General features: G+C 40.9%; 1 protein-coding gene across 1 annotated transcript in view; it reads right to left on the bottom strand.

Moving 5' to 3' along the window:
- SLC4A4 (solute carrier family 4 member 4) overlaps window positions 1-14,167 on the bottom strand; it is a 509,200-nt gene that overhangs the window by 448,095 nt on the left and 46,938 nt on the right. The window lies entirely within an intron of this gene.

Below are 14,167 nucleotides of genomic sequence, written 5' to 3'. Positions count from 1 at the left end.
ACAGCATGGGAGCCCACAGCAGGGGAGGGGGGCAGAGGGGGAGGTGGGAGGGGAGGGGGAGGGGAGGGGAGGGGCAGGGAAACCACTAAAAAATAGAAATAGAGTATATGATATCCAAATGCAATTAGGGTAAAAAAGCAATAAGAAAAAGATAACAAGAAAATGTATTTAAAAGGCCGGGCATGGTGGCTCATGTCTGTAATTCCATCACTGTGGGAGGCCTAGGTGGGCGGATCACCTGAGGTGGGGAGTTCGAGACCAGCCTGACCAACATAGAGAAACCCCATTTTGTAAAAATACAAAATTAGCCAGGCGTGGTGGCACATGCCTGTAATCCCAGCTACTTGGGAGGCTGAGGCAGGAGAATCACTCGAACCTGGGAGGTGGAGGTTGCAGTGAGCCAAGATAGCACCACCACACTCCAGCCTGGGCAACAAGAGTGAAACTCTGTCTCAAACAAAAAAGAAAAAAGAAAATGTATTTTAAAACTAAGAAATAAACTTATGAATTTTGCCTAGGACAAAGAAGAAATCACAATGGAAATTATAAAATATCTTGAACTACAATATAATTGCCTATATATATGTAGAGAGAGAGAGAACCCTTTCCATCTTGGAAGGGTCAGCAGTTCACCCTTAGAAGGATAAATCATTATGCCAGATTGATAATGTGGAAAATCTCCCAAAAGATAATGGCTTTTATTTCCTTCTCTTTGACATTGTGACTATAAAGAGTTTTTATTCTTTACTTTCATTTTAGAGAAGTCTCTAGAGGAAAGAGAGATGAACATGTTTCAATCAGCCACATGTTTCACTACATCATTTTAAACCTCTATAAAAAATAGCACAATCTGATGCATTGTTTCTTTTTTACTTTCTTTCAGAATTTTAAAATTTACCATTAAAACAAACAAACAATCTCTACCTATATTTTTTATTTCAAGCACAGGACAGAATCATTCACAAGCCATCTATATTTCTGAGAATTTTTCCTGTGTTCAGAGACCTTCTAAGATAGACTTCCACCTCTTTTCATTATAGGACTATGTTTATATTTAAAACATTTTTGCTGGGATGTGGTGGCTCACACCTATCATCCCAGCACTTTAGGAGGCCAAGGCAAGAGGATTGCTTGAGCCGGATTTCGAGACCAGTCTGCACAACATAGCAAAACCTTTTCCCTAAATTAAAGATAAAAAATAAATTAGCCACTCATGGTGGTGCACACCTGTAGGCCCAGCTGCTTGGGAGGCTGAGGTGAAAGAATCACTTGGGCCCAAGAGGTTGGGGCTTTAGTGAGCCATGGTCACACCACTGTACTCAAGCCTGGACAATAGAGTGAGACCCTGTCTTAAAAATAAATAAACAAATAAACAATTTTTAGAAGCATTTTTTTTTTTTTTTTTTTTTTTTGAGACGGAGTCTCGCTCTGTCGCCCAGGCTGGAGTGCAGTGGCGCTATCTCGGCTCACTGCAAGCTCCGCCTCCCGGGTTCACGCCATTCTCCTGCCTCAGCCTCTCTGAGTAGCTGGGACTACAGGCGCCCGCCACCACGCCCGGCTAATTTTTTGTATTTTTAGTAGAGACGGGGTTTCACCGTGGTCTCGATCTCCTGACCTCGTGATCCACCCGCCTCGGCCTCCCAAAGTGCTGGGATTACAAGCGTGAGCCACTGCGCCCGGCCGCATTTTTTTTTTTTTGAGATGGAGTTTCGCTCTTGTTGCCTAGGCTGGAGTGCAATGACTCAGTCTTGGCTCACCGCAACCTCTGCCTCATGGCTTCAAGTCATTCTTCTGCCTCAGCCTCCTGAGTAGGTGGGATTACAGGTATGCGCCACCACGCCCAACTAATTTTGTATTTTTTGTAGAGACAGGGTTTCTCCATGTTGGTCAGGCTGATGTCGAACTCCCAACCTCAGGTGATCCACCCACCTCAGCCTCCCAAAATGCTGGGATTACAGGCATAAGCCACCACGCCCGGCCAACAGGCATTCTTGATACACACTCAAACACCTTCCTCACATTAACCCAGGTAATTAACCAGCTTCCTTACAATGAAAACCAGCTATTGTCTACCTTCTGATCTCTATTTTTTCTCCTTAATCTAATTGAAGTAAAGCAATATTTAGTGTGGCTTAGAAAGAAGATGCACAGAAAATGATTACAGAACTCCAAAATTTAAGCATTGTGTGGCTGTAGGTGTGCAGGAGCTATGTGTTGACTCGTTCTGTATTAAAGGTAGAAAATTCTTGGCCGGGCGCGGTGGCTCACGCTTGTAATCCCAGCACTTTGGGAGGCCGAGGCGGGCGGATCACGAGGTCAGGAGATCGAGACCACGGTGAAACCCCGTCTCTACGAAAAATACAAAAAAAATTAGCCAGGTGTGGTGGCGGGCGCCTGTAGTCCCAGCTACTCGGAGAGGCTGAGGCAGGAGAATGGCGTGAATCTGGGAGGCGGAGCTTGCAGTGAGCCGAGATTGCGCCACTGCACTCCAGCCTGGGTGACAGAGCGAGACTCTATCTCAAAAAAAAAAAAAAAAAAAAAAAAGAAAAGAAAATTCTAAGCTAGGTATATTACTTTAAACAGAAAATTAGTTTAACAATAATAAAAAAGGAAACAAAAACAATCTCCTACTGAACTTATTCTCAAACGTGTTGACAAACTACATAAGGTACGAAGTACATTTTGCTTTCCTAAATATATATGAGTTAATCAAGATACCAAATAATGGGATTGTTTGGTTTATTAATAGAACGTATGCTAAACAGGCCACGCACAGTGGCCCACGCCTGTAATCCCAGCACTTTGGGAGGCTGAGGCAGTGGATTACGTGAGGTCAGGAATTCAAGACCAGCCTGACCAACGTGGTGAAACCCCATCTCTACTAAAAATACAAAAATTAGCCAGGCGTCGTGGTGTGTGCCTGTAGTCCCAGCTACTCAGGAGGCTGAGGCAGGAGAATCGCTTGAACCTGGGAGACGGATGTCGCAGTGAGCCGAGATCTTGCCACTGCAATCCAGCCTGGGCAACAAGAGCAAAACTCTGTCTCCAAAAACAAAAAATAAAATAAAAAGACTGTATGTTAAATACTTTTTAAATGGAAAGTTATCTACAATTAGAAAATAATATTTTATTCATATATTCAAAATATTTTAGAGAGAGTTCTATTTCCAAGAAACAGACAACCTGCTGAATAATAATTTAAAGTTTGTTCATCTTACATAACAGCACTTTATTCTCAGTAAATATGCAGTTTACTGAATTCTCATTTGTTTTAAAAAACCTGTATTAGTAAAGCAATTTGTAAAAATAACAAAATTTAACTGTTAAGAGAAAGCACATTGCCCTCTAAACGTAACCATTTTGGAAAAACACAGCAGAAGAGTAAAACCAGACTAACTGTTTATTATGAAGACACACATTAGGTCAAATTCTACATCAACAAATTTCAAGTTATCAAATTGATTTCCAGTATGTCTAGCTGTTCTCACCTCTACCTCTATTCTATTGACTTAGCTCAGCTGGGTTTTTTGTTTTGTTCTGTTTGCTTTTTTGTTGTTGTTGTTGTTGTTTTTTAAGCGAGAGTCTCGCTCTGTCGCCCAGGCTGGAGTGCAGTGGTGCTATCTCGGCTCACTGCAAGCTCCGCCTCCCGGGTTCACGCCATTCTCCTGCCTCAGCCTCTGCAGTAGCTGGGACTACAGGCGCCCGCCACCACGCCCGGCTAATTTTTTGTATGTTTAGTAGAGACGGGGTTTCACCATGTTAGCCAGGATGGTCTCAATCTCCTGACCTCAGAGTTGGAATTTGTCCAGCACTCTACCTGCCATAAGGAAAGTCTCCTGGGATCTTCAGTGACCACTAGTGGTCAGGATTCCAGCTTTACAGCCATCCAATTAAATTGCCAAGCACATCTTCTACTCTACCATAAGTGACGGGGCTGGGGAATCCACTCTGCTAATGAAGTATCTGGGGCCTTGTGTCGGTTTCCCAGAGGATTTTTCAGGGTATGTGGATATGTGTACAAGGCCACGTAAAGATGAACCTAATAAGAAGTACTTCCATTATGGATAATGAGCAAGAGAGACTTTAACCGTCTCTTCTCCACCTGATTAGTGTTGGACAATCTCTACAGCATAAATTAGAATACAATTGAAAAATGAGGAACTCTGGGCAGTCTCCAGGAGCCTCCTCCACTCAGTTTCTTCATTATGGTCAAGCTCAAAATGTACACATTGCTTTGTATGGTCCCTCATGCCCTCTGGAGGAATTCACCCTCGCACTTTATAGCAGATCTTACTTCAGGACCTCAGTCTACTCTTCAAGATGAAACTGCAGGGTAAAGGTCCTCATTTTCCCATATTTTTAGATTAAAATATGACTCCGCCTTCTTCAATTTCCCCCCTCTTTGAAGGAAGGACAATGATACCTGTCATCTCAACAGAATCTCAAGAATGATCACTAAATATTTTTTTCCAAAGTGAAAAATAGGAAATCCCCTTCAAATTACCTAACTCAGTGGTTTCCAGACATTATTCCATTAACCAGGAACACTAGAATCACTTTTAAAGTTTATTAAAAATAGAGATTCCCAGGTCCCACTCCAGATCTACTGAATCAGAATGACCAAGTATTGGAGCGGGGTATTTGAATTCTCTACAAGCCCACAAGGTCAGTCTGCTTGTTTGGGAACCAAGACTGACTTCCTTTGGAGGCAAAATAACAAAGGCCCACTGTGTGATTCTGAAAAGAAAACTTTATCTATATATCACACATAATGCACACAATATCTTTCTCCCTTTTCTGTGTTTATTTTATTTCTTTTATGCATAGTTTCTATTTTAGATCCCATCATCTCAGTTAACAACTTTAATTTCTTTCTTCCCAGGAAGCACTGTGTAAAATTACTCTGGGATTTTATTAAAATTGATGCTAATTAACCCGACTATATTTATTTTCACACTCAGATAATATGAGTAACCCATGAGAGACATTGAACTTCAGACACAAAGGAAGTTAAAAGGCCTATGACGCAAATAGAGGCATTGGAAAAAGACTATTGGACAATTTAAAACTAACCGAATGCTACTCTTTCCTGTTACTGTGGTTGATGTTCCAATGTAATTGTTTGTTTTTAATTAGTGGAAAGAGATGTTTGAAGACAATGCAGAAATCTGGTACCATAGCAGCCAGAGTGGAAGGAAGAGGGCCAAAACTTGCCTATGCAATTGAAATTTTTTTCATCTGTAAACTCAGATGGTTGTGCACAGGATGTCTCTCAACTCCTTACTTGGTCAAAACTGCCAGTAGTCTGTGAATATTAAGAAATTTAAAGTAGTTTTTTTCCAATTCTGTGCAGAAAGTCATTGGTAGCTTTTTTTTTTTTTTTTAATTATACTTTAGGTTTTAGGGTACATGTGCACAATGTGCAGGTTTGTTACATATGTATCCATGTGCCATGTTGATTTCCTGCACCCATTAACTCGTCATTTAGCATTGGGTATGTCTCCTAATGGTGTCCCTCCCCCCTCCCCCAACCCCACAACAGTCCCCGGAGTGTGATGTTCCTCTTCCTGTGTCCATGAGTTCTCATTGGTCAATTCCCACCTATGAGTGAGAACATGCGGTGTTTGGTTTTTTGTCCTTGCGATAGTTTACTGAGAATGATGTTTTCCAGTTTCATCCATGTCCCTACAAAGGACATGAACTCATCATTTTTTATGGCTGCATAGTATTCCATGGTGTATATGTGCCACATTTTCTTAATCCAGTCTATCGTTGTTGGACATTCGGGTTGGTTCCAACTCTTTGCTATTGTGAATAGTGCCACAATGAACATACGTGTGCATGTGTCTTTATAGCAGCATGATTTATACTCCTTTGGGTATATACCCAGTAATGGGATGGCTGGGTCAAATGGTATTTCTGGTTGTAGATCCCTGAGGAATCGCCACACTGACTTCCACAATGGTTGAACTAGTTTACAGTCCCACCAACAGTGTAAAAGTGTTCCTATTTCTCCACATCCTCTCCAGCACCTGTTGTTTCCTGCTTTTTTAATGATGGCCATTCTAACAGGTGTGAGATGGTATCTCACTGTGGTTTTGATTTGCATTTCTCTGATGGCCAGTGATGATGAGCATTTCTTCATCTGTTTTTTGGCTGCATAAATGTCTTCTTTTGAGAAGTGTGTGTTCATGTCCTTTGCCCACTTTTTGATGGGGTTGTTTGTTTTTTTCTTGTAAATTTGTTTGAGTTCATTGTAGATTCTGGATATTAGCCCTTTGTCAGATGAGTAGGTTGCAAAAATTTTCTCCCATTCTGTAGATTGCCTGTTCACTCTGATGGTAGTTTCTTTTGCTGTGCAGAAGCTCTTTAGTTTAATTACCTCCCATTTGCCAATTTTGGCTTTTGTTGCCATTGCTTTTGGTGTTTTAGACATGAAGTCCTTGCCCACGCCTATGTCCTGAATGGTATTGCCTAGGTTTTCTTGTAGGATTTTAATGGTTTTAGGTCTAACATTTAAGTCTTTAATCCATCTTGAATTAATTTTTGTATAAGGTGTAAGGAAGGGATCCAGTTTCAGCTTTCTACATATGGCTAGCCAGTTTTCCCAGCACCATTTATTAAATAGGGAATCCTTTCCCCATTTCTTGTTTTTGTCAGGTTTGTCAAAGATCAGATAGTTGTAGATATGCGGCATCATTTCTGAGGACTCTGTTCTGTTCCATTGATCTATGTCTCTGTTGTGGTACCAGTACCATGCTGTTTTGGTTACTGTAGCCTTGTAGTATAGTTTGAAGTCAGGTAGCGTGATGCCTCCAGCTTTGTTCTTTTGGCTTAGGATTGACTTGGCAATGCGGGCTCCTTTTTGGTTCCATATGAACTTTAAAGTAGTTTTTTCCAATTCTGTGAAGAAAGTCATTGGTAGCTTGATGGGGATGGCATTGAATCTCTAAATGACCTTGGGCAGTATGGCCATTTTCACGATATTGATTCTTCCAACCCATAAGCATGGAATGTTCTTCCATTTGTTTGTATCCTCTTTTATTTCATTGAGCAGTGGTTTGTGGTTCTCCTTGAAGAGGTCCTTCACATCTCTTGTGAGTTGGATTCCTAGGTATTTTATTCTCTTTGAAGCAATTGTGAATGGGAGTTCACTCATGATTTGGCTCTCTGTTTGTCTGTGATTAGTGAACAAGAATGCTTGTGATTTTTGTACATTGATTTTGTATCCTGAGACTTTGCTGAAGTTGCTAATCAGCTTACGGAGATTTTGGGCTGAGACAATGGGGTTTTCTAGATATACAATCATGTCATCTGCAAACAGGGACAATTTGACTTCCTCTTTTCCTAATTGAATACCCTTTATTTCCTTCTCCTGCCTGATTGCCCTGGCCAGAACTTCCAGCACTATGTTGTATAGGAGTGGTGAGAGAGGGCATCCCTGTCTTGTGCCAGTTTTCAGAGGGAATGCTTCCAGTTTTTGCCCATTCAGTATGATATTGGCTGTGGGTTTGTCATAGATAACTCTTATTATTTTGAGATACGTCCCATCAATACCTAATTTATTGAGAGTTTTTAGCATGAAGGGTTGTTGAATTTTGTCAAAGGCCTTTTCTGCATCTATTCAGATAATCATGTGGTTTTTGTCTTTGGTTCTGTTTATATGCTGGATTACATTTATTGATTTTCATATGTTGAACCAGCCTTGCATCCCAGGGATGAAGCCCACTTGATCATGGTGTGTAAGCTTTTTGAAGTGCTGCTGGATTCGGTTTGCCAGTATTTTATTGAGGATTTTTGCATCAATGTTCATCAAGGATATTGGTCTGAAATTCTCTTTTTTGGTTATGTCTCAGCCAGGCTTTGGTATCAGGACGATGCTGACTTCATAAAATGTGTTAGGGAGGATTCCCTCTTTTTCTATCAATTGGAATAGTTTCAGAAGGAATGGTACCAGTTCCTGCTTGTACCTCTGGTATTATTCGGCTGTGAATCCATCAGGTCCTGGACTCTTTTTGGTTGGTAAGCTGTTGATTATTGCCACAATTTCAGAACCTGTTATTGGTCTATTCAGAGATTCAACTTCTTCCTGGTTTAGTCTTGGGAGGGTGCATTTGTCGAGGAATTTATCCATTTCTTGTAGATTTTCTAGTTTATTTGCATAAAGGTGTATGTAGTATTCTCTGATGGTAGATTGTATTTCTGTGGGATCAGTGGTGATATCCCCTTTTTCATTTTTTATTGTGTCTATTTGATTCTTCTCTCTTTTCTTCTTTATTAGTCTTGCTAGTGGTCTATCAATTTTGTTGATCTTTTCAAAAAACCAGCTCCTGGATTCATTAATTTTTCGAAGGGTTTTTTGTGTCTCTATTTCCTTCAGTTCTGCTCTGATTTTAGTTATTTCTAGCCTTCTGCTAGCTTTTGAATGTGTTTGCTCTTGCTTTTCTAGTTCTTTTAATTGTGATGTTAGGGTGTCAATTTTGGATCTTTCCTGCTTTCTCTTGTGGGCATTTAGTGCTATAAATTTCCCTCTACACACTGCTTTGAACGTGTCCCAGAGATTCTGGTATGTTGTATCTTTGTTCTCGTTCATTTCAAAGAACATCTTTATTTCTGCCTTCATTTCATTATGTACCCAATAGTCATTCAGGAGCAGGTTGTTCAGTTTCCATGTAGTTGAGTGGTTTTGGGTGAGTTTCTTAATCCTGAATTCTAGTTTGATTGCACTGTGCTCTGAGAGACAGTTTGTTATAATTTCTCTTCTTTTACATTTGCTGAGGAGAGCTTTACTTCCAACTATGTGGTCAATTTTGCAATAGGTGTGGTGTGGTGCTGAAAAAAATGTATACTCTGTTGATTTGGGGTGGAGAGTTCTGTAGATGTCTATTAGGTCCACTTTGTGCAGAGCTGAGTTCAATTCCTGGATATCCTTGTTAACTTTCTGTCTCGTTGATCTGTCTAATGTTGACAGTGGGGTGTTCAAATCTCCCATTATTATTGTGTGGGAGTTTAAGTCCCTTTGTAGGTCACTCAGGACTTGCTTTATGAATCTGGGTGCTCCTGTATTGGGTGCATATATTTAGGATAGTTAGTTCTTGTTGTATTGATCCCTTTACCATTATGTAATGGCCTTCTTTGTCTGTTTTGATCTTTGTTGGTTTAAAGTCTATTTTATCAGAGACTAGGATTGCAACCCCTGCCTTTTTTGTTTTCCATTTGCTTGATAGATCTTCCTCCATCCCTTTATTTTGAGTCTATGTGTGTCTCTGCATGTGGGATGGGTTTCCTGAACACAGCATACTGATGGGTCCTGACTCCTTATCCAGTTTGCCAGTCTGTGTCTCTTAATTGGAGCATTTAGCCCATTTACATTTAACGTTAATAAAGTTCATATGGAACCAAAAAAGAGCCCGCATCGCCAAGTCAATCCTAAGCCAAAAGAACAAAGCTGGAGGCATCACGCTACCTGACTTCAAACCATACTACAAGGCTACAGTAACCAAAACAGCATGGTACTGGTACCACAACAGAGACATAGATCAATGGAACAGAACAGAGCCCTCAGAAATGATGCCACATATCTACAACTATCTGATCTTTGACAAACCTGACAAAAACAAGAAATGGGGAAAGGATTCCCTATTTAATAAATGGTGCTGGGAAAACTGGCTAGCCATATGTAGAAAGCTGAAACTGGATCCCTTCCTTACACCTTATACAAAAATTAATTCAAGATGGATTAAAGACTTAAATGTTAGACCTAAAACCATTAAAATCCTACAAGAAAACCTAGGCAATACCATTCAGGACATAGGCGTGGGCAAGGACTTCATGTCTAAAACACCAAAAGCAATGGCAACAAAAGCCAAAATTGACAAATGGGATCTAATTAAACTAAAGAGCTTCTGCACAGCAAAAGAAACTACCATCAGAGTGAACAGGCAATCTACAGAATGGGAGAAAATTTTTGCAACCTACTCATCTGACAAAGGGCTAATATCCAGAATCTACAATGAACTCAAACAAATTTACAAGAAAAAAACAAACAACCCCATCAAAAAGTGGGCAAAGGACATGAACACACACTTCTCAAAAGAAGACATTTATGCAGCCAAAAAACACATGAAGAAATGCTCATCATCACTGGCCATCAGAGAAATGCAAATCAAAACCACAGTGAAATACCATCTCACACCCGTTAGAATGGCCATCATTAAAAAAGCAGGAAACAACAGGTGCTGGAGAGGATGTGGAGAAATAGGAACACTTTTACACTGTTGGTGGGACTGTAAACTAGTTCAACCATTGTGGAAGTCAGTGTGGCAATTCCTCAGGGATCTAGAACTAGAAATACCATTTGACCCAGCCATCCCATTACTGGGTATATACCCAAAGGACTATAAATCATGCTGCTATAAAGACACATGCACACGTATGTTCATTGTGGCACTATTCACAATAGCAAAGAGTTGGAACCAACCCAAATGTCCAACAATGATAGACTGGATTAAGAAAATGTGGCACATATACACCATGGAATACTATGCAGCCATAAAAAATGATGAGTTCATGTCCTTTGTAGGGACATGGATGAAACTGGAAAACATCATTCTCAGTAAACTATCACAAGGACAAAAAACCAAACACCGCATGTTCTCACTCATAGGTGGGAATTGACCAATGAGAACTCATGGACACAGGAAGGGGAACATCACACTCCGGGGACTGTTGTGGGGTTGGGGGTGGGGGGAGGGACAGCATTAGGAGATATACCTAATGCTAAATGACGAGTTAATGGGTGCAGGAAATCAACGTGGCACATGGATACATATGTAACAAACCTGCACATTGTGCACATGTACCCTAAAACCTAAAGTATAATAATAAAAAATAAATAAATAAATAAATAAGAAATTTAAGGCCAAGCACAGTGGTTCACATCTGTAATCTCAGCACTTTGGGGGGCCGAGGCGGGTGGATCACTTGAGGGCAGGAGTTCAAGACCAGCCTGGCCAACATGGTGAAACCCTGTCTCTACTAAAAATACAAAAATTAGCCAGGTGTGGTGGCGCGTGCCTGCGATCCCAGCTACTCAGGAGGCTGAGGCAGGAGAATCACTTGAGCCTGGGAGGCAGAGGTTGCAGTGAACCAAAAAAAAAACACCACTGTACTCTAGCCTGGGTGATAGAGTGAGATTCTGTCTCAAATAAATAAATAAATAACAAGAAATTTAGTGGCCAGGCGCAGTGGCTCACGCCTCTAATCCCAGCCCTTTGGGAGGCCAAGGCGGGTGTATCACCTGAGGTCAGGTGTTCAAGACCAGCCTGGCCAACATGGTGAAACCCCGTCTCTACTGAAAATACAAAAAAAAAAAAAAAAATAGCTGAGCATGGTGGCAGGCATCTGTAATCCAGCTACTCAGGAGGCTGAGGCAGGAGAATCACTTGAACCCAGGAGGCAGAGCTTTCAGTGAGCCACGATCACATCATTGCACTCCAGCCTGGGTGACAAGAGCAAGACTCTGTCTCTAAATAAATAAATAGAAATTTAGCAAGAACAAGAACATGCAACTTAGCAGTCACCTGCTACCCTTACATCTGGCTTTTATGTGGCTTTTAAAAAGAAAAGCGGGAAATATTTGTAGGCCAAATAGGGTGACAAGTTGTCTCGGTTTATTCAGTACTGAGAGATTCCCCAGGACACAGGATATTTTCAGCACGAAAACCTAGACAGTCCCAGGCAAACCCCATGGTTGATTATCATAAAGCCAAACACTGAGTTCATGAGATTAAATAATTTTTTTATCCTGTAAATATAATCAACCTTTAAGCATACTGACAGGTGAAGCTGGAGTTCCCCAGACTTTGAACAAGTGGCTGGAACCTGACAAGCTACTTCTAATATTCTGAAGTATCCCAACCATGATTAGAGTATAAAATAGCATCTGAGAGTAAAAGGACCTGATTTATTTAGATCAAGTATGATCAGATTAAAGGGCAACAGAGCACTTGAGAAGGAAATGTAGGTAAACATCTTTATTAAAGAGGGGCCTGGGGATTGTATTGTACACAGAACTAAATTATACACAGTACTTCAAACTGAAGAGCCCATTAGAAAGCAAATCGTTTAAAAAGAATCTAGAGCCTCCCAAACAGATATTATACAATGACCTACAAACAAAACATCAGTTGACTTCTCTCAGAGTAAACACGGATAGGCTTAGCAATCATACCTAATTACCTAAACTCCCCAGCTCATATTTCTGACCCATAGATATGCCTGCCCTGTGAACTTAGGCAAGAACAAGGATCCATCCACAGAACTTCTAAAGGTTAATTCATACAATTAAGGAATAATTTCATTTCACCTTAAAGTTAACATAAAAGATACCATGAGATGTGGCCAGGTACGGTGGCTCACATCTGTAATCCCAGCACTTTGGGAGACCATGGTGGGTGGGTCAGGAGTTCGAGACCAGCCTGAGCAACATGGTGAAACCCCATCTCTACAAAAACTACAAAACTTAGCTGGGCATAGTAACATGTGCCTGTAGTCCCAGCTACTCAGGAGGCTGAGGTGGGAAGATCTCTTGAGCCTGGGATGTCCAGGCTGCAGTGAACCATGATCGTACCACTGCCCTCCAGCATGGGCAACAGAGTGAGACCCTGTCTCAGAAAATAAGTAAATAAATAATAAAAATTAAAATGTACACTAGGCCACAGAGGATGCTGGGAAGATGATTGAATAGAAAGCACCAGGAATCTGTTTCCCCACCCAGACAATAATTACAATCCAGCAATCAGCCTAATGTAATGATTTTGGAACTCTGTAGTCTATTGAAGATTTGCAACTTCCAGGGGAAAACTTGGATAGTAAGTTGCAATTAATTCTCATCAATTTCAGCTCTTAGCTCAGCAATAGCTACCCATCCTCCTCCCACCCCCATCCCACTGGCAGGCAGTTGTGCATGTGTTCCTGGAGCAACTTTGCACACAGCTTTGGGAGCAAGGGTAGATTTTTAAAAGGACCCTATTTCCCCTTTGGCAAAAAGGTAGAAAAATTGCCGGGCGTGGTGGCTCATGCCTGTAATCTCAGCACTTTGGGAGGCCAAGGAGGGCAGATCACTTGAGGTCAGGGGTTCGAGACCAGCCTGGCCAACATAGTGAAAACCCGTCACTATTAAAAATACAAAACGTAGCCTGGTGTGGCAGCACACACCTGTAATCCCAACTACTTGGGAGTTGAGGCATAAGAATCGCTTGAATCCAAGAGGCGTAGGCTGCAGTGAGCTGAGATGGCGCCACTGCACTCTAGCCTGGATGACAGAGCAAAACTGCTCTCAAAAAAAAAAAAAAGGTAGAAAAATAAAAATAAAAATAAAGGACCCTGTCCTCCAAGTATCAGGGACCTGTGCTCCAATCACTGATTGCTGCCTCTGATCACAGAGATGCAACAGGGAGGCAGTGGCCATTATTGTTGTACCTCCCTCCATTGTTGCAAGCCTCTCTCCCTTTGGTTGAAGTGACTTCCAGGGGATTTAAAGGATTGGTGCGTTTTCCCCCCTTTGTTTTTCTCTTTTTCCTCTTTGGGGAGCCAGACTTTAAAGACTAAGACACTCAAAAGCAACTACATGTATGGGGGAAATTAGAAAATCACCATGAATGCCCAGGAAAAGATGTAGGCACTGAAAAGATCATCAGTTCATACCTAAGGCAGATTCTCAGCACAGAGACAGCCTACAGCAATCAAAAAAACAAAAACAAAAACAGCAAACCCTGAGGAAGACGAGAATCTGATTTTCAGAGACATCACATTATTAGAGTCAAATATCCAGATTTCAACAAAAAATCACAAGATATGTAAAGGAATAGGAAAATATAGCCCATTTAAAGGAAAAATACATATAAACCAACAGAAAATGTCCCTGAGAAAGACCTAATGGCAGATCAACTAGATAAAGGCTTAAAATATATGTCTTAAAGATGCTTAAATAACTAAAGGAAGACATGGAGAAATTCAAGAAAACAATATCTGAACAGATTGAAATATCAGTAAAGAGATAGAAAACCTGAAAGGAAACCAAAAGGAAATTCTGAAGTTGAAAAGCAAAATAACTGAAATTAAAAATTTCAGACTTTCCAGGATTCCAGAATGAGAAGAGAGAGAG

Source organism: Nomascus leucogenys, chromosome 9, assembly GCF_006542625.1.
Source record: "Nomascus leucogenys isolate Asia chromosome 9, Asia_NLE_v1, whole genome shotgun sequence".
NCBI classification, from domain to species: domain Eukaryota; kingdom Metazoa; phylum Chordata; class Mammalia; order Primates; family Hylobatidae; genus Nomascus; species Nomascus leucogenys.
This window is presented reverse-complemented; position numbering and strand designations above follow the sequence as displayed.